The sequence below is a fragment of the Phyllobates terribilis genome, unplaced genomic scaffold (assembly GCF_046119375.1).
Source record: "Phyllobates terribilis strain yellow unplaced genomic scaffold, ASM4611937v1 Scaffold_11__3_contigs__length_659146591, whole genome shotgun sequence".
Taxonomy (NCBI): Eukaryota; Metazoa; Chordata; class Amphibia; order Anura; family Dendrobatidae; genus Phyllobates; species Phyllobates terribilis.
The window spans coordinates 31,245,999-31,265,877 of NW_027362771.1; the positions used below are offsets into that span (position 1 = coordinate 31,245,999).

The following is a 19,879-nucleotide window of genomic DNA, read 5'->3' on the forward strand; positions in this document are numbered from 1 at the left end:
GACTCCAACTCAAAAATATCTCCTGGATCCGCACATTCCTCAACCACGAATCTGCAAAAACACTAGTGCATGCCCTCATCATCTCCCACTTAGACTACTGCAACTTCCTGATCTGTGGCCTTCCTTCTAACACTCTCGTGACGCGCCCCCTGGGCCGTGGGTTACTCGGCAGCCAGGCCTCTGGTTGCTGGGGGATATCACGGTAGCTGGCCCGGTCCGTGACCCAGGGACGGTCAGTAAAAGGGGGAATAGTTTATAGGGGGATTTGGGAAAGTGTTCGTGACGCCACCTGTGGATTGCGGCTAAAGGGAGTCACCGCTGCGGAGCAGTCCTCTGGAGCTGGTGTTATGGCAGCAGGGATGGTGTGGCTCTCCACAGGTAGAGCTAGCTCCAGGGCAGTATAGGGGTAGATGGTGGATGCCAGTGAGAGATGGCAGGGCGGTCCCGGAGGAAAGACGGACACTCACACGGGGGGTAAGTTTCAGTACCTTTACTGGTGATGATGCAGGCACGGTCCAGGGTACTCCGGATGAAGGGTGCACTTTTGGACTCTCCCCAGTGAGCGGGTATAGGGCCTCCTGATCCGTGGCTTTACTCGCTAAGCTTCTGGCCTGCCTGGAACTAGTCCTAGCTTGGTTACTGTCTCTCTCTTCAACAGCTGACCTGGTGGTAGGGCCTTCTCTTGGAGACCACTCTCCCTGGTCGCTGGGGCCTCCGTGACTCCTAGCCCTTGTACTGTAGTCAGTGTCTGGTGAACCTGGGACCCGTACTCCTCCAGGGGTTCCGGTGGTTCCTACTGGGTGTAAAGGGTCCCTGTAGGCGCGGACCCGGTGTCCGGTATATATATCTCGGGGTGAGCCTGGTATGCTCCTCTGCCCCCTTGCTACTTCTTCCTTCTCCTCTCGCCTTCGGCCACACTCGGGGCCCTCACTAGGCCTTCACACGTGCTGTAGTCCTCGGCTCGCCTAAGCACTGCAGCCAGCTTGCTGCCTCTTCGCTGCTCTCTGAGTGTCAGCACGCTCTCAGACTCCCTCTCTCAGTCTGACTGAACTGAAACTCCATCTAGAACTGAGCTGCCTGGCTCCACCCTCCCTATATATATCCCTAACGGGCTCCCTCTGCTGGTCTGAGGTGGTAGGGTGGAGGTGTGTGAATGTGTGAGGGCCTCTTGTGGAGAAGTCCATCCATGCACCCTTCTGGGTTCTGTGGCACCAATGCGCAGCAGGGTGCACCCCTCGAATCGGTCCTAAACTCTGCTGCCCGACTAATCCCCCTGTCTCCCCGCTATTCCCCAGCCTGTCCTCTCTGTCAATCCCTTCACTGGCTCCCCATTGCCCAGAGACTCCAGTTCAAAGCCCTAACCTTGGCATACAAAGCCATCCACAACCTGTCTCCTCCATACATCTGTGACTTAGTCTCCTGGTACTTACCTGCACGCTGTTAGAACCTTGCTGTTAGGTTTTTTTTCCTTTGCTGGTCACATGACCTTGTTGGCCTATTTAATCCTGCTCCGCCCTTCTGGCTTTGCTGGACTTCATTGTATATCTACTTTCTAGCTAGCCTGTGCTCTGTATCTAACTCTGTTAGTTTGCTTGGTCTACGGACCTCTATGTTCTATCTATTTTGTTTGTTCGTCTGTCTGCTACTATTTCTGTTAGGAGGTGTCCCATATTCCTCCCAGTCCTTAGTACTTGTAGGGATTCCCTCCCCACATCTATAGGTCTTCGTACAGACTAGATTAGGACTTTAGCAGGTCTGATCGCAGGATCAGGTTCCCTGTTACATCGTAGGGATTCAGCTGAGTCTCATAGTAGGGACAGATCTCCTCTCTTTCCTTAGCTTTGGTAGCAGAACATAACAGTAAGTCCAGCCAGCAAATTCTCTAAGGAAAGATTTTTCTGTTCCATCATGGTAGCGGTTCAGGATTTGGCTCATCGCCTGCAGGGACTCTCTCTGGAGGTGGCCGAGCTCCGTCAGCACGTGAGTAACTGTCCTGGAGCACATTTCTTGGAGCCTAAGGTATGTTTGCCGGATTTGTTTTTTGGTGAACACCGAGAATTTTTTTCATTTAAAAATGCTTGCTTATTGTATTTTCGTTTGAGACCTAAGTCCTCTGGGGATGAATCCCAGCGCGTAGGGTTCATAATGTCACTTTTGCGCAAAGAGCCTCAGGAGTGGGCCTTTTCTTTGCAACCTAGTGATTCATGCTTCAGATCAGTGGATAGTTTTTTTTCTGCTTTGGGACTATTATATGATGATCCTGACCGTGTCGCATCAGCTGAGACTGAGTTGAGACGTCTAAAACAAGGATCGGGTAATGTGGAAAAATATTGTACACATTTTCGTCGTTGGTCCACTCAAACAGGGTGGAACGATTCTGCTCTGAAAAGTCTATTTCTTGCTGGGCTCAGTGAAAGGGTTAAAGACCTGCTAATTGCTTATCCTACACCTGAAGATTTGCAACAGGCTATGCAATTAGCTATACGGGTGGATAGAAGACTGCGTGCTAGGGTTAATGAGAGCAAATCCTCTGCTATGTCAGTTTCTGGTTATGATAATGTGTGTACTAACAGTGGTGAACCGATGGAGATTGGATCGGTGGCACCTCGCTCTCAAGAAAAAGACCGTCGTTTTTCACAAGGCTTGTGTTTCTACTGCGGAAAATCTGGTCATTTGATTAAAGGCTGTGAACTTCGTATGAAGAAAGAAAAAAAAATGGTCAGTCACGCCCGTATTGCCTGTTTAAATTCCAAGGGTATATTTTTAGCTGCTTCCACGATTGCTCAGGAAAAATTAATGGAATTTCGGGTGTTTGTTGATTGCGGGTCTACACTGAATGTAATTGATGGGGGATTCGTGGAAAAACTCAATTTAAAACCTGAACCTTTGTCATCCCCCATTGCTGTGGTTTCTGTGGATGGCTCCCCTTTGAAGAATATTACTCTCAAGGTCAGTGAATTTCCTCTCACTATTAATGGTGTTCACCATGAGAAATTGGATTTGGTAGTGTTGAATAACTTGCCTTCTCCAGTAATATTGGGTTTGCCCTGGTTAAAATTTCACAATCCTGTACTGGATTGGTCTACCAGTGAAATTAAACCCTGGAGCCATAAATGTTATGACAAGTGTTGTAACGGACGTATTGCAGCTTTGGATAGGGGAGAATTGCCTGTTCCTATTCAGGATTTTTGGAGAGTTTTTTCTGAGAAGGAATCGCAGGTTTTGCCTCCCCATAGAGACTATGATTGTTCTATTGAATTTGTCCCTGGAGCGACTCTTCCTAAGAGTCGTTTATTTAACCTTACTATTCCTGAGAGGAAGGCTTTGGAGGAATACATACAGACAAGCTTGGCCGCCGGTCACATTAGGCCCTCTAAGTCTCCTGTGGCGGTTGGATTTTTTTTTGTAAAAAAAAAGGACGGCGGTTTACGTCCTTGTCTGGATTTTCGTGAGATTAACAAAATTACGGTACGCAATCCTTACCCACTGCCATTGATTCCTGATCTGTTTAACCAGTTATTGGGGGCCAAGTGGTTCTCTAAAATTGACCTTAAGGGGGCATACAATCTGTTGCGCATGAAGGAGGGTGATGAATGGAAGACTGCTTTTAACACTCCTGTGGGTCATTTTGAGAATCTGGTTATGCCTTTTGGTCTCACTAATGCTCCTGCATTTTTTCAGAATCTGATTAATGACATCCTTAGACCTTTGATCGGTAAAAATGTGGTTGTGTATTTGGATGACATTTTGATTTATTCGCCAGATCTGGAGTCTCATTGGCGGAGCGTGCGTGAGGTATTACAGTTATTAATGGACAATTCGCTTTTTGCTAAGCTGGAGAAATGTGAGTTCGCTGTACAGAGAATTAGTTTTTTGGGCTACATTATCTCCAGCAAAGGTTTTGAGATGGATCCGGTTAAGGTTCAGGCTGTGCAGGAATGGCCTAGGCCTATTGGTTTGAAATCGATACAGAGGTTTTTGGGTTTCGCCAATTACTATAGAAAGTTCATAAAAAAATTTTCTAGTATTGTCAAACCTCTGACTGATCTCACCAGGAAAGGTGCTGATGCGGTTCAGTGGTCTTCTGAGGCCATTGAAGCTTTTGTGTATCTCAAGGAGAGGTTCACCTCTGCTCCCATCCTTATGCAGCCTGATGTTACTAGGCCGTTTTTGGTTGAGGTTGATGCTTCCTCTGTGGGGGTTGGCGCAGTATTGTCTCAGGATAACGGGGATGGATTACATCCCTGTGCCTTTTTTTCAAAAAAATTTTCGGAGACTGAATTGAATTACGATATTGGTAATCGGGAATTATTGGCTATTAAACTCGCATTTGAACACTGGCGCCACTTCTTGGAAGGTGCGGAATTTCCCGTTCAGGTTCTTACGGATCATAAAAATCTGATATATCTTGATGCTGCCAAGCGCCTGAATGCCCGTCAGGCTAGGTGGGCACTGTTTTTCTCGCGGTTTAATTTCTCCGTTACTTACATCCCTGGTACTAAGAATGTTAAGGCGGATGCCTTGTCTCGCAGTTTTTCTCCCATAGTCGGTGCTGAGAAAGAGGAAAACATTTTACAAGAAGGTGTTGTGATAGCTGCTTTAGACTCCGTTTTGGAAGATGAGATTCTTAAAGCTCAGGAGAATGCCCCATCTAACACTCCTCATGGGAGGTTGTTTGTGCCTGAGACCTTTAGGAGAGATTTGTTTGTTGAGTGTCACGAATCTCGGTTGGCAGGTCATCCCGGAATCTCTGAGACCAAGAGACTGGTGGGTCGCAGTTTTTGGTGGCCTGGATGGCAGAAGGAAGTCATTAAGTGGGTGCGCCAATGTACTATATGTGCTAGATCTAAGTCCTCACATACTCCTGCTGCGGGGTTGCTTTGTCCTTTGGAGGTCCCCAGTGCTCCTTGGACACATTTGGCTATGGACTTTATAACTGACCTTCCCTCCTCTGAGGGTTTTACTGTCATCTGGGTGGTCGTGGACCGTTTTAGCAAAATGTGTCACTTGGTTCCCTTCGTCAAACTGCCCTGCGCTAAAACTCTCGCTAAGGCCTTTGTCAAGGAAATTGTCAGACTTCATGGCGTTCCTACTGACATTGTTTCTGATAGGGGTCCTCAGTTCGTGGCTCGTTTTTGGCGTGCCTTTTGTGACAGGTTGGGAATTCATTTGTCGTTTTCGTCCGGATATCATCCTGAATCTAATGGCCAGACAGAAAGGAAAAACCAGGATGTTGAGCAGTTCTTGCGTTGTTTTGTGGCAGACAATCAAGAGGGGTGGTCTGAGTTTCTGCCACTTGCCGAATTTGCTCTGAACAATCATACATCTTCTTCTGCTGGTTGTTCGCCTTTTTTTTGTTGTTCTGGGAGACATCCGTCGTTTGGGTCGTTCTCCAAGTTGGGATCTGCCGTGCCTGAGGAGGAGAATTTTTCCGGTGATTTGGAAAGAGTTTGGACGGCTGTGCGTGGTAATCTTCAGGAGGCCAACAGAAAATCTAAAGACTACTTTGATAGGAAACGACAGGAGGTTTTGTTCGCTGTTGGTGACATGGTTTGGTTGTCCTCTAGGAATCTGCGGTTGAGGATTCCTTCTAAGAAATTGGGTCCCAAGTTTGTAGGGCCCTTTAAGGTGCTTCAGGTTGTCAACCAATCTGCTGTTAGGTTGGAGGTTCCTACCTCCTGGAGAATTAATCCGGTCTTTCATGTCTCTCTGTTAAAAAAAGCTGTTGTGTCGGATTGTGACGCCTCTGCCTCTGTTCCTCCGGTGGTGGAGGACGGGGAATATGAAATTTCTCGCATCCTTGACTCTAGACGGTATAGAGGTAGTTTGCAGTATCTTGTGGCCTGGAAAGGTTTCGGACCCGAGGATAACTCTTGGGTGAGGTCAGATGATGTTTCCGCGTCCAGACTTATCAGAGCGTTTCACAGGAGATTTCCTGATAAGCCTGGTCCTAGGGGATCCGGAGGATCCTCTTAGAAGGGGGGGTACTGTTAGAACCTTGCTGTTAGTTTTTTTTTCCTTTGCTGGTCACATGACCTTGTTGGCCTATTTAATCCTGCTCCGCCCTTCTGGCTTTGCTGGACTTCATTGTATATCTACTTTCTAGCTAGCCTGTGCTCTGTATCTAACTCTGTTAGTTTGCTTGGTCTACGGACTTCTATGTTCTATCTATTTTGTTTGTTCGTCTGTCTGCTACTATTTCTGTTAGGAGGTGTCCCATATTCCTCCCAGTCCTTAGTACTTGTAGGGATTCAAGAGAATACCAAGAGTGTGCAAAGCAGTCATCAAAGCAAAAGGTGGCTACTTTGAAGAACCTAGAATATAAGACATATTTTCAGTTGTTTCACACTTTTTTGTTAAGTATATAATTCCACATGTGTTAATTCATAGTTTTGATGCCTTCAGTGTGAATGTACAATTTTCATAGTCATGACAATACAGAAAAATCTTTAAATGAGGTGTGTCCAAACTTTTGGTCTGTCCTGTATATCTATGATTTAAGGGCATGAAAATTCAAAGTTTGAAAATTGCGACATTTTCACATTTTTTGCCAAATTTCTGATTTTTTCTCAAATAAATGCAAGTGATATCGAATAAATTTTACCACTATCATGAAGTACAATATGTCACAAAAAACAGTCTCAGAATCAGTGGGATCCGTTGAAGCATTCCAGAGTAATTACCTCATAAAGTGACAGTGGTCAGAATTGTAAAAATTGGCCTGGTAAAGAAGGTGAAAACAGGCTGGGTGGTGAAAGGGTTAAAGTGTCTAGGGCATTATGAACTCCAAATACGGCCCTGGATTTGGAGTTTTTTTGTTGTAACTTGTTCAGGATTATGTACTAGTATGAGATAATTTTGTTGTTGAGTTATTCAAGTCTGCAAGAAACCGAAAGTTTAAGTGTTGGTGTAAGAGACTTGTTCTAAATATCAATGGATAACAGACACTCTGACATTCAGCAGACCATAAGCAGGTAATTTTTCAGAAAAGCAGATTTTCCAAAGGCATAATAGAGGCAGTGAGCTCATATACCAGGGCTAGGCACTTGAGATAGCTACATAGGTGAAAGTGGTGCATCTATGAATTTTGTACAATTTCAAGTTGAATCTTTCAGAGCATTGACTTTTGCCAATTAAAAGATTTTTAATTATGGAATTAAGTTATATCTCCAAAATGTCTTGTTCAATGTCAGAAACATCTTACTGCAGGTTTTCACTGAGGGGGCATAGTTTTAAATACTCAGAGATAGCGGTTTTGAGCACTTCACAACGGGGTCTCATGTTATGTTTAATATTATATAAAGTCTGGTAATAGAGATAGAACTCCTAAAGAGTATTGGCGGTAGAGTGCACTAGTCCATGACCAGCTCAGTTGATTGATAAAATGTGGAAATGTGGAGTATGTGGACAAATTGCCAAGCAGCGGCAGCAATTATGACCTTATTCAAAATTTCATCCGCGTATCCAGTTGTTCAGACAGAGTTTTTCAGTTTAGGTCTGTTCAAATTTGTTGTGTATGATATGTCAGCTTTTAATATATCACTATAGGAAGTCTTATTAGCTGTTTCTTCAACCTCTATTTCATTAGGTAGTTTTTTGAGTTCAAAAGACTGTTTTTTTCCAATTTGGTCTCATGGAAAATGAAGAAATCTCTTAGAACACACGTCAGGGCCTCTCATTTGATGGGTAGATGGTGTCCAGTTCAAATTTAAATATTGCAGTCTAGGGCATGTAGGGCTCGCATACCAAAAGTCACCTATGCCTGATTAGAAAAATACACATTAGTGATCACTAGAACAGAGCCAATCAATTGATAACTTGAGAAATGAGTATCTCCCCTCCAGATCGCTTCTGTAACTAGCAGATCAAATTGAAATGACTTGTGAAAAGTAGAGATGAGCGAACATTTCAATATTCAGTTCGGAAATGTTCGCCGAATATTTAGACATTCGCCGATTTTATTTGTCGAATCTTTGTCAAACATTGAAAAACTCCACAGGATTCAATGGGGAACAAAAAAAAGCATATACAACACCTTTAAACGGGCACAAAAGCTGCCAAAACACATCAAATAAGGGGTAGACACCAGGAAAGTGCCATCAATTGACCCAGAGTACACGTACTATAATTATTATTACTATTACAATGACATTTATTCCGTGGCGCGTTACATGTGAAAAGGGGTCACCGACTGGTCACAAAAAGTGGGTCTTCAGCTTCCTTTTCAAGGTTTCCACGGTAGGCGACAGTCTGATGTGTTGGGGTACAGCGATATCACAGTATGGGAGATACACGGGACAAATCTGCTGAGAGCCTAAATCACGGTAAGCTTCCAGGAGCTCACAACTGAGCAGATTAACCTCTGCACCGATTAATATGAAGGCAAAAGGCTTCTTTTTAATGACTGCAGGAGTGCGAGGAATCAGACGCTGCAGTCTTCTGGCTCCTCTCTGTTACAGTAAACCCCTGACACCTTGCAAGCTTCAACACAATGTTCACAAGGTAGACAGCAGCGGTGGTCGGTCTTCTAGACAATGATCTAACTCCTTTGTGATAATGGAGGACAACATCTGGAAGTAGTTTGTATGTTCTCCCCGTGTTTGCTGGGGTTTCCCCCAAGTTCTCCGGTTACCTACTCAGTAAAAAAGCAGCCATACAGGAGTGTTTACAGTTCAAAAAATTAGGGCCTGAAACCACCATTTCCGTGGCCAACAGATTGGAGATGGTGGAGTTCCACCTCTTAGCTTTGTCATGTGTGGGAGGAAACAGTCTTTTACGTGACCACAACTGTGAGACAGAGAGCTGGCTGCAGTGCTGAGAGAGGGCGGAGTATGGTGAAACGGACAAACTGCTGGACCGTGAGTGAGGTGCAGGTGCAGATGTTATGGTGGATTGAGAAATGTGTGCTCGGTTAATCAAACACAGCAGGCATGTCCACTCCCGTTACAGCTGACGGGCTCTCGCTCAGCCTGACTGGAGTGGGTAGAGAACCAGAAGTTCTGCGGTGGGAGACCTGTGTGACAATACTTGGCACAGTAACAGAGGAGGAGGAAAAAGCAGCGGATGCGGTTGATGGGGCGGAGGGTGGTTGTTGAGGTCCACTGGTCCGCATTTCAGCACGGTGAGATTCCCAGCGTAACGCATGTTGTTTGCGCATGTGAAGGTTCATGCATATAGTAGTCAAATTATTGCAGTTTTTCCCTCTGCTGAGTTTTTTATCGAAGAGTTTGCAGGTAACGTGAGTTGACTCATCCTTTGCGGTGACAAAAAAAGCCCAGCCTAGGAAACCCTTGCTGCCCCTGTGAGCAGCAGACCTGAGACCGCTGCTGGCCACAGCCAAAGTTGTGGCTAAGGATGTAGTGCTCCTCGTGTTTGTATCACTCCGAGTCTGCGCTGTAGGGCGAAAGGCAACCTACTCATCTTCCTCCTCCACCTCCTCAGATTAGTTACTCGGCTGTATGACTCTGGGTTCACACCAGGTAGGATCTTCAACCTCGTCATAATCCAATGTGTTATCCCATTCCTTTCCCTCAGAGTGATCCTTCTGCTCTTGTTGCCCTGACAGCACAGTACAGTCCGCATAAGTGTGGCGCCCCTGCGGGTCCAGTTGCCACAGAGGTACTGCATCTCAGCCAGAGGTGTGGTACCCCACTCTCAGGTAAGAAGGGAGCACTACCCAGGACCCAATCACTCACATCCCACACTACACTACTCCATAGGGAGGATCCAGATAGCTCCTGTTAGAACCTTGCTGTTAGGCTTTTTTTCCTTTGCTGGTCACATGACCTTGTTGGCCTATTTAATCCTGCTCCGCCCTTCTGGCTTTGCTGGACTTCATTGTATATCTACTTTCTAGCTAGCCTGTGCTCTGTATCTAACTCTGTTAGTTTGCTTGGTCTACGGACCTCTAGGTTCTATCTATTTTGTTTGTTCGTCTGTCTGCTGCTATTTCTGTTAGGAGGTGTCCCTTATTCCTCCCAGTCCTTAGTACTTGTAGGGATTCCCTCCCCAAATCTATAGGTCTCCGTACAGACTAGATTAGGACTTTAGCAGGTCTGATCGCAGGATCAGGTTCCCTGTTACATCGTAGGGATTCAGCTGAGTCTTATAGTAGGGACAGATCTCCTCTCTTTCCTTAGCTTTGGTAGCAGAACATAACAGTAAGTCCAGCCTGTAAATTCTCTAAGGAAAGATTTTTTTTTTGTTCCATCATGGTGTCGGTTCAGGATTTGGCTAAACACCTGCAGGGACTCTCTCTGGAAGTGGCCGAGCTCCGTCAGCACGTGAGTAACTGTCCTGGAGCATATTTCTTGGAGCCTAAGGTATGTTTGCCGGATTTATTTTTTGGTGAACATCGAGAATTTTTTTCATTTAAAAATGCTTGCTTATTGTATTTTCGTTTGAGACCCAAGTCCTCTGGGGATGAATCCCAGCGCGTAGGGTTCATAATGTCACTTTTGCGCAAAGAGCCTCAGGAGTGGGCCTTTTCTTTGCAACCTAGTGATACATGCTTCAGATCAGTGGATAGTTTTTTTTCTGCTTTAGGACTATTATATGATGATCCTGACCGTGTGGCATCAGCTGAGACTGAGTTGAGACGTTTAAAACAAGGATCAGGTAATATGGAAAAATATTGTACACATTTTCGTCGTTGGTCCACTCAAACAGGGTGGAACGATTCTGCTCTGAAAAGTCTATTTCTTGCTGGGCTCAGTGAAAAGGTTAAAGACCTGCTAATTGCTTATCCTACACCTGAGGATTTGCAACAGGCTATGCAATTAGCTATACGGGTGGACAGAAGACTGCGTGCTAGGGTTAATGAGAGCAAATCCTCTGCTATGTCAGTTTCTGGTTATGATAATGTGTGTACTAACAGTGGTGAACCGATGGAGATTGGATCGGTGGCACCTCGCTCTCAAGAAAAACACCGTCGTTTTTCAGAAGGCTTGTGTTTCTATTGTGGAAAATCTGGTCATTTGATTAAAGGCTGTGAGCTTCGTATGAAGAAAGAAAAAAAAATGGTCAGTCACGCCCGTATTGCCTGTTTAAATTCCAAGGGTATATTTTTAGCTGCTTCCACGATTGCTCAGGAAAAATTAATGGAATTTCGGGTGTTTGTTGATTGCGGGTCTACACTGAATGTTATTGATGGGGGATTCGTGGAAAAACTCAATTTAAAACCTGAACCTTTATCATCCCCCATTGCTGTGGTTTCTGTGGATGGCTCCCCTTTGAAGAATATTACTCTCAAGGTCAGTGAATTTCCTCTCACTATTAATGGTGTTCACCATGAGAAATTGGATTTGGTAGTGTTGAATAACTTGCCTTCTCCAGTAATATTGGGTTTGCCCTGGTTAAAATTTCACAATCCTGTACTGGATTGGTCTACCAGTGAAATTAAATCCTGGAGCCATAAATGTTATGACAAGTGTTGTAACGGGCGTATTGCAGCTTTGGATAGGGGAGAATTGCCTGTTCCTATTCAGGATTTTTGGAGAGTTTTTTCTGAGAAAGAATCGCAGGTTTTGCCTCCCCATAGAGACTATGATTGTTCTATTGAATTTGTCCCTGGAGCGACTCTTCCTAAAAGTCGTTTATTTAACCTTACTATTCCTGAGAGGAAGGCTTTGGAGGAATACATACAGACAAGTTTGGCCGCCGGTCACATTAGGCCCTCTAAGTCTCCTGTGGCGGTTGGATTTTTTTTTGTAAAAAAAAAGGACGGCGGTTTACGTCCTTGTCTGGATTTTCGTGAGATTAACAAAATTACGGTACGCAATCCTTACCCACTGCCATTGATTCCTGATCTGTTTAACCAGTTATTGGGGGCCAAGTGGTTCTCTAAAATTGACCTTAAGGGGGCATACAATCTGTTGCGCATGAAGGAGGGTGATGAATGGAAGACTGCTTTTAACACTCCTGTGGGTCATTTTGAGAATCTGGTTATGCCTTTTGGTCTTACTAATGCTCCTGCATTTTTTCAGAATTTGATTAATGACATCCTTAGACCTTTGATCGGTAAAAATGTGGTTGTGTATTTGGATGACATTTTGATTTATTCGCCAGATCTGGAGTCTCATTGGCGGAGCGTGCGTGAGGTATTACAGTTATTAATGGACAATTCGCTTTTTGCTAAGCTGGAGAAATGTGAGTTCGCTGTACAGAGAATTAGTTTTTTGGGCTACATTATCTCCAGCAAAGGTTTTGAGATGGATCCGGTTAAGGTTCAGGCTGTGCAGGAATGGCCTAGGCCTATTGGTTTGAAATCAATACAGAGGTTTTTGGGTTTCGCCAATTACTATAGAAAATTCATAAAAAATTTTTCTAGTATTGTCAAACCTCTGACTGATCTCACCAGGAAAGGTGCTGATGCGGTTCAGTGGTCTTCTGAGGCCATTGAAGCTTTTGTGTATCTCAAGGAGAGGTTCACCTCTGCTCCCATCCTTATGCAGCCTGATGTTACTAGGCCGTTTTTGGTTGAGGTTGATGCTTCCTCTGTGGGGGTTGGCGCAGTATTGTCTCAGGATAACGGGGATGGATTACATCCCTGTGCATTTTTTTCAAAAAAATTTTCGGAGACTGAATTGAATTACGATATTGGTAATCGGGAATTATTGGCTATTAAACTCGCATTTGAACACTGGCGCCACTTCTTGGAAGGTGCGGAATTTCCCGTTCAGGTTCTTACGGATCATAAAAATCTGATATATCTTGACGCTGCCAAGCGCCTGAATGCCCGTCAGGCTAGGTGGGCACTGTTTTTCTCGCGGTTTAATTTCTCCGTTACTTACATCCCTGGTACTAAGAATGTTAAGGCGGATGCCTTGTCTCGCAGTTTTTCTCCCATAGTCGGTGCTGAGAAAGAGGAAAACATTTTACAAGAAGGTGTTGTGATAGCTGCTTTAGACTCCGTTTTGGAAGATGAGATTCTTAAAGCTCAGGAGAATGCCCCATCTAACACTCCTCATGGGAGGTTGTTTGTGCCTGGGACCTTTAGGAGAGATTTGTTTGTTGAGTGTCACGAATCTCGGTTGGCAGGTCATCCCGGAATCTCTGAGACCAAGAGACTGGTGGGTCGCAGTTTTTGGTGGCCTGGATGGCAGAAGGAAGTCATTAAGTGGGTGCGCCAATGTACTATATGTGCTAGATCTAAGTCCTCACATACTCCTGCTGCGGGGTTGCTTTGTCCTTTGGAGGTCCCCAGTGCTCCTTGGACACATTTGGCTATGGACTTTATAACTGACCTTCCCCCCTCTGAGGGTTTTACTGTCATCTGGGTGGTCGTGGACCGTTTTAGCAAGATGTGTCACTTGGTTCCCTTCGTCAAACTGCCCTGCGCTAAAACTCTCGCTAAGGCCTTTGTCAAGGAAATTGTCAGACTTCATGGCGTTCCTACTGACATTGTTTCTGATAGGGGTCCTCAGTTCGTGGCTCGTTTTTGGCGTGCCTTTTGTGACAGGTTGGGAATTCATTTGTCGTTTTCGTCCGGATATCATCCTGAATCTAATGGCCAGACAGAAAGGAAAAACCAGGATGTTGAGCAGTTCTTGCGTTGTTTTGTGGCAGACAATCAAGAGGGGTGGTCTGAGTTTCTGCCACTTGCCGAATTTGCTCTGAACAATCATACATCTTCTTCTGCTGGTTGTTCGCCTTTTTTTTGTTGTTCTGGGAGACATCCGTCGTTTGGGTCGTTCTCCAAGTTGGGATCTGCCGTGCCTGAGGAGGAGAATTTTTCCGGTGATTTGGAAAGAGTTTGGACGGATGTGCGTGGTAATCTTCAGGAGGCCAACAGAAAATCTAAAGACTACTTTGATAGGAAACGACAGGAGGTTTTGTTCGCTGTTGGTGACATGGTTTGGTTGTCCTCTAGGAATCTGCGGTTGAGGATTCCTTCTAAGAAATTGGGTCCCAAGTTTGTAGGGCCCTTTAAGGTGCTTCAGGTTGTCAACCAATCTGCTGTTAGGTTGGAGGTTCCTACCTCCTGGAGAATTAATCCGGTTTTTCATGTCTCTCTGTTAAAAAAAGCTGTTGTGTCGGATGGTGACGCCTCTGCCTCTGTTCCTCCGGTGGTGGAGGACGGGGAATATGAAATTTCTCGCATCCTTGACTCTAGACGGTATAGAGGTAGTTTGCAGTATCTTGTGGCCTGGAAAGGTTTCGGACCCGAGGATAACTCTTGGGTGAGGTCAGATGATGTTTCCGCGTCCAGACTTATCAGAGCGTTTCACAGGAGATTTCCTGATAAGCCTGGTCCTAGGGGATCCGGAGGATCCTCTTAGAAGGGGGGGTACTGTTAGAACCTTGCTGTTAGGCTTTTTTTCCTTTGCTGGTCACATGACCTTGTTGGCCTATTTAATCCTGCTCCGCCCTTCTGGCTTTGCTGGACTTCATTGTATATCTACTTTCTAGCTAGCCTGTGCTCTGTATCTAACTCTGTTAGTTTGCTTGGTCTACGGACCTCTAGGTTCTATCTATTTTGTTTGTTCGTCTGTCTGCTGCTATTTCTGTTAGGAGGTGTCCCTTATTCCTCCCAGTCCTTAGTACTTGTAGGGATTCCCTCCCCAAATCTATAGGTCTCCGTACAGACTAGATTAGGACTTTAGCAGGTCTGATCGCAGGATCAGGTTCCCTGTTACATCGTAGGGATTCAGCTGAGTCTTATAGTAGGGACAGATCTCCTCTCTTTCCTTAGCTTTGGTAGCAGAACATAACAGCTCCTAAGGGAGAGCACAGGCCCGGTCCCTGTTTGGAAGGTGGAACTAAGTAGAGGAGGTGGGTGGAGGAAGCAGTTTAGGTGGAGCACTGATGGAATAGTATAAAAGCAAGGGTAGAAACATCTAGAAAGGGCCATTCCTGGTTCCAGTCCTTGGAGCAGGAGTTCAGAGAGTGCGGAGAGAAGACTGAAGCAGTGAGGAGGGCTCCAGAGAGAGAGAGGATCCTAGGGGCACGGGAAGTGCTGAGTCCACCCGTGCACCCGAGTTCACGCTGATCGTGAAGGGATCAGGTCGCAGAAGGGGACCGGCCCCAGACTAGTGGAGGACTACAAGACTCAGCTAGCAAACCAGAGGTTACATTATCTTCACGTGCCAAACACTATACACATTCGCTGAAAAGGTGGCCATATAGGACCAAGGGGACAGAGAAGACGTCGCCCAACAAGGCCCGCAGCCACTGGCTCGGAGCACTGTGTGTGAGGCGCAGGGCAGGAGGGCGAGAGCCAGCGCAGAGAGTGACAACCTAGGAAGGTACACAAGAAGGTGTCCCGATCAAGTGCACCCAAGTTATCTGAGAGTTGGCTGGATCACTTCCCCGGAGGACACAGGACTCGGCAGGTGGTTATAATCTGGCCGTTGTAACCTGGAGCATCTTAATAACTGTGAGTAAATACTTGAAGACTGCACCCCGATGTGTCCTTTACTTAATTGCTGCATCACCTGCCTTGCACCACATTACCAACATCTCAAATTCTCCCATTTAACTGCCCTGGGGTCTAGCTCTACCTGTGGAGAGCTGAACCATCTCTGCTGCATCACCAACAACGCCAGTGGATCTGAACCGCATACCATGGGTGGTGTCACGAACTTTATCCCCAAAACTTTATATCCCCAACCGACTTTTCATTGATTGACCGCCCTGGGCCACGGACCGGGTCACTGCCGCCATGACTACCCCAAAAGGACCGGCCCGGCTACCGAGTACCCCACAGCCCCAGGGGCTGAGTCTCATCAAGATCACCTTCCTCCCCGGTGGTTAATGTAAGAGAATGAGAAGTCCTAATATTCTGAGCAGCCATGTTAAACCTAGCAGCCATCTTGTTCAGAAGTTTGAGAATTGAGTTTTTCAGCTAATGAGATGCATGTCCTACACATGTCCTAATCACAATGAAGCGTTAAAATGATGTCACTGCCATTAGCAGGTATAGTGGTATGCACAAAGGTTAATAGCAGCAGCTGCAGGTCAATGTGAGGTAAATAAGTGGTGTTATAGGGTAGTAAATAACGTTATTGTAATTGTAGTATAGAAATTAGGACAATATAGTTGTCAATATGTCATTTCTTAAGTAAGGACATGGGGATTTATGGATTTAATGAAGTTTGGTAAAAATACTCATGAATATTCTCATTTTGCATTATCACATTGTTGTTCTAAAATGCACGTTCTCCCTGCAGTATGATGTTATCATGTATATGCCTTTTGCCGCAATATGTAGTTCCTTTGTTTAAGCTATGCATAAAAAGGCTCTGATACTGTTGTTCGGGGCCATTCCATCGCCATTCCATCGCCATGCTATCGTCAGCCTACAGGCGGTCCACCGCCAAGGCCACACCATCGCCAGACTGAAGCCACACCATGGCCAGACCATCGCCAGATATCCCAATGCTGTTTTGCTTATCTAGACACCTGCGAGTGTCAAGTGTATTTTCCCTGCCTGCATTCTGAACTGTTCTGCCGCGTACCTCTGAATAAACTTCATTCTCTGCTTTGAAGAATTATCTACACTGTTTTCCAGGCTCTTTCAGCTCCTAGTAAGGACTTTCTTACAATTGGCGCAGCCAGCCAAGAGGAGCGGCTCAGTGGAGCTGCCTTCAGAAGAACCAAACCAAAAGGAGAGGATTGTAAATGAGGAACTAGAGATTGGAAGGGCAGAAAAGGCGTGGCACCACGTGTAAATCGCTCAAAGTAAGCCAGTCGGATAGAGGACATCTCGTGGAGCGCTTCAAGCCTGCCCGATTTTATAAGAAAACTATAAAAGCGAACGACTATAAAAATATATGTGCATCCAAGAAGAAACCTCTACGTGAGTTATCTACAAGGACGTGAAGAAGACTTTGTGAGCCCGGTAGCATTGAGGCCTTAAAAGGCGGAGGGAGAAGCGTAGCGAGAGAGGCTGGAAACGTGGCCACACCTCTTTTGGTCGACTCAAGCCGGCAAAGGGTCTTCCAGACAGAGAGGTGTGAGTATCTAACTTTCGCTTAAATTGCACTTGTTAATACCAGAACAGAGAAAATGCGTCCTTGTAGTCCTCCAGTAAGGAGTGGTTACAGAAGGCAGGCAGATAAGCATACTGGCACACCCTAGCTGGAGGGGGTTAATGTTAAATCCACTTGGCTAAATTGTTTGCAGTGGTTAACAAAAGAAAGCAGGGAACTAGATGAGAAAGGGGTGTTAGGGGAAGATAGTAGCCAAACAGTGGCTTTGTGTAAGAGAGTTATTGCTTTCTTCAGTCCATTGATAGATTTCCTGCAAGACAGCATGTTAATGGGATCACCCAGGGAGGGGCAGTGTTCAGAGAGAGAGAGTAGAAAAGCTGGATGAAACTCTAAAGCAAGCACAGATAGTACGGAAAGATGGGTATGAATATTGGCTTTGCAAATAGTCATTGATGAGATGGGAGGGGTAGCAGAGATTGACAGGAATATTGAGGACAGGAGACATAGAATAGAAGAATGGACATTTAGAGAAACAGAATGTGGTGATAAGACATCGTTGAGGAACAGTTTAGAAAAGAGTTTATGTAATTTTTAAAGAAAATACCCTTAGAGGGAGCTTTCAAGTCAGGAGTCTTGCAGAATGCTGAATCTATTGATGATGTTGTAGAGATTTTGTTGACTGGTGATCTCCTTATCCTGCTGTGAATGATCCTAGGCAATATCAGCAGTATATAGGGGTCTTCAGATGGTTAACCCTGTCTCTCAGGAGCCTTCTGCTCTTTCTTTCTCTCCAGCAGCCCCCAGTTGTCCAGCACGGAGATCAATGTTATTCAGAGAGGAACCACCCCTCCTCATCTCCATGCTCTTTTAATGAAGGAGCTGTGGGATCATGAGAACTGGTTTCTTACTGAAGAACTATTTGGGGTGGAGGTGGGAGCTGCAGGATCAAAAACTTTCTCAGTTAAGGATGATGGATTTTTCGGGCTTCCCACTGCAGGTAACACCGACTGATAATGTGCTACCCCTGTTCCCCTTGCCTTCCTTGTCCCTTTTTCCCTGGGCAATGATGGAAGACCTTATGTCAGGGGGAGAATAGAGGGACTGCTGTGGGAAGACATCCTCATCGATACAGGAGCCTCAGTTTCAGTAACAGGACACAAATTGCAGTCACCCCCTGGACTGCCTGAGACTACCACTTTGGTAGGATTTGAGGGCTCCTGTATTCAAGCAGTAAAAAGTCGTCCAGTGAACCTGAGATTTCAGGATGCAGGGGGATCGAAGAAAAGGGGTCTTCGATGCACTTTTTGGGTAAATCCACAATTATGGTCCACTATTCTGGGTACCAATGTTTTGGGACCAATGGGAATTGTTGTTGATTTATGTAACAAAGTTCTGTGGTGGAACAAAGAAGCAAATATTTGTTCTGTAACTGTGCCTGTGGAGGAGTTGGAGAGTCACAAATTACCCATTTCCAGTCTACGTTCATGTACTGATGAAAATGATGAAAATGTTGATAATGATGTTCTTAAAAATGAATTGAAACAAAGGTTCCCGGAATTATGGATCTCAAATAAAACTGATGATGTGTTGATGCAAACTCAAGTTAAAATTGATAATGAAGAGCTACCACCTGTCCAGCATCAGCACCAAATTCCTGAGGATGCAATGCCTTACATAAGGGTTGCGGTCAATGAATTAGAAAAACAAGGTTTTGTTGTAAAAGGTAATTCTCCATGTAAAAGTCCCATTTTACTTGTAAAAAAGGAAGATGGTAGCTTTCGAATGGTTGTAGACTTGAGATTTGTAAATAAGTACACTCCCTCAGGTGTTCACCTAGTTGCATCTGTCCCTGAAGTTATGTCACAGCTGAGGAGTGATAGTAAAGTGTTTTCTTGTTTGGACATTGCAAATTGCTTTTTTCTCAGTACCCCTAACACCTGAATCTGTCCTCCGCTTTGCATTTACCTTTGAGAATGTGCAGTACTTGTTCATGCGGTTGCCCATGGGATTTCACAGTTCCCTTGTGTATTTTCATCAGGCATTGGCTCAGGTCTTAGAACCCCTTGGTTGCAGAGACAAAGCCTTATAATATGTTGATAATTTGTTAATTCAAACTGCTGATGAATATGAATGCAAAAAGACCCTTGAAACTTGACGCGGGACTCAAAATGAGCCTTGACAAAGTACAATTGATGAAGTCAGAGGTTACATTTTTTGGTGTGTCAATTTCAGCAGAAGATAAAAAAAAAATGCATGATAGGGTTAATGCTATTGAACCTGTTCCCATACCAACTAATATTATTGAGCTTAGAAAATTTTGGGGTCTTATTCATTTTTCCAGAGAATTTGACTTTGCTCATCTGGCTAAACCATTGTATGATTTGTTAAAAGAATTTGATAACAATCACGCCCCTGTCATTATAGAAGGAGAAGCCTTGCAAGCTTTAGAAGGTTTGAAGCAAGCCCTTATGGCAGCTACTGCATTAATCAGCCCTGACCCTTCCCAGCCCTTTTACATTCAAGCCCACACCGGTGATATATCTATTTCCTCTGTGCTTTTACAAAAATGGCCCAAAAATAGTCCTGAAGTGTCCAGTCAGTTGTATGCCCTTGGTTACTACTCAAGGTTGCTCACCCCGTGGAGAAAGGTTTTACTCCGTGCATGAAGCACTTACTGGCCGTGCACTGGGCGATGAATCAAGTAGGACACATAGTGGGATTTGATCCGTTAATTCTACAAACCCACATGTTACTTTAAAAACCCTGTTGAAAGGAAAAGCCTTGGGGGTAAATTCACAGAGAATGGCTCAATGGATCATTGACTTTGAGACCAGAGACTTACAAGTTGAAGTGGGTGAAAAATATCATTTAGCCCAGATGATGTGACGCGCCCCCTGGGCCTGTGTTGTGCAGGGGAACCCGGAACCGGGCCTGTTGTAGAATGCTGG

The 19,879-nt window shown here is 45.1% G+C and overlaps 1 long non-coding RNA gene across 1 annotated transcript in view; it reads left to right on the forward strand.

Annotated features, from left to right (window-relative positions):
- The window catches only part of LOC141164974 (uncharacterized), a 39,869-nt gene extending 21,012 nt beyond the window's left edge, over window positions 1-18,857 (forward strand). The window contains exon 3 of the long non-coding RNA XR_012251009.1: window positions 16,511-18,857. This is a non-coding gene — a long non-coding RNA (uncharacterized lncRNA). The remainder of the gene's footprint in view (window positions 1-16,510) is intronic.
- The last annotated feature ends 1,022 nt before the right edge of the window (window positions 18,858-19,879 follow it).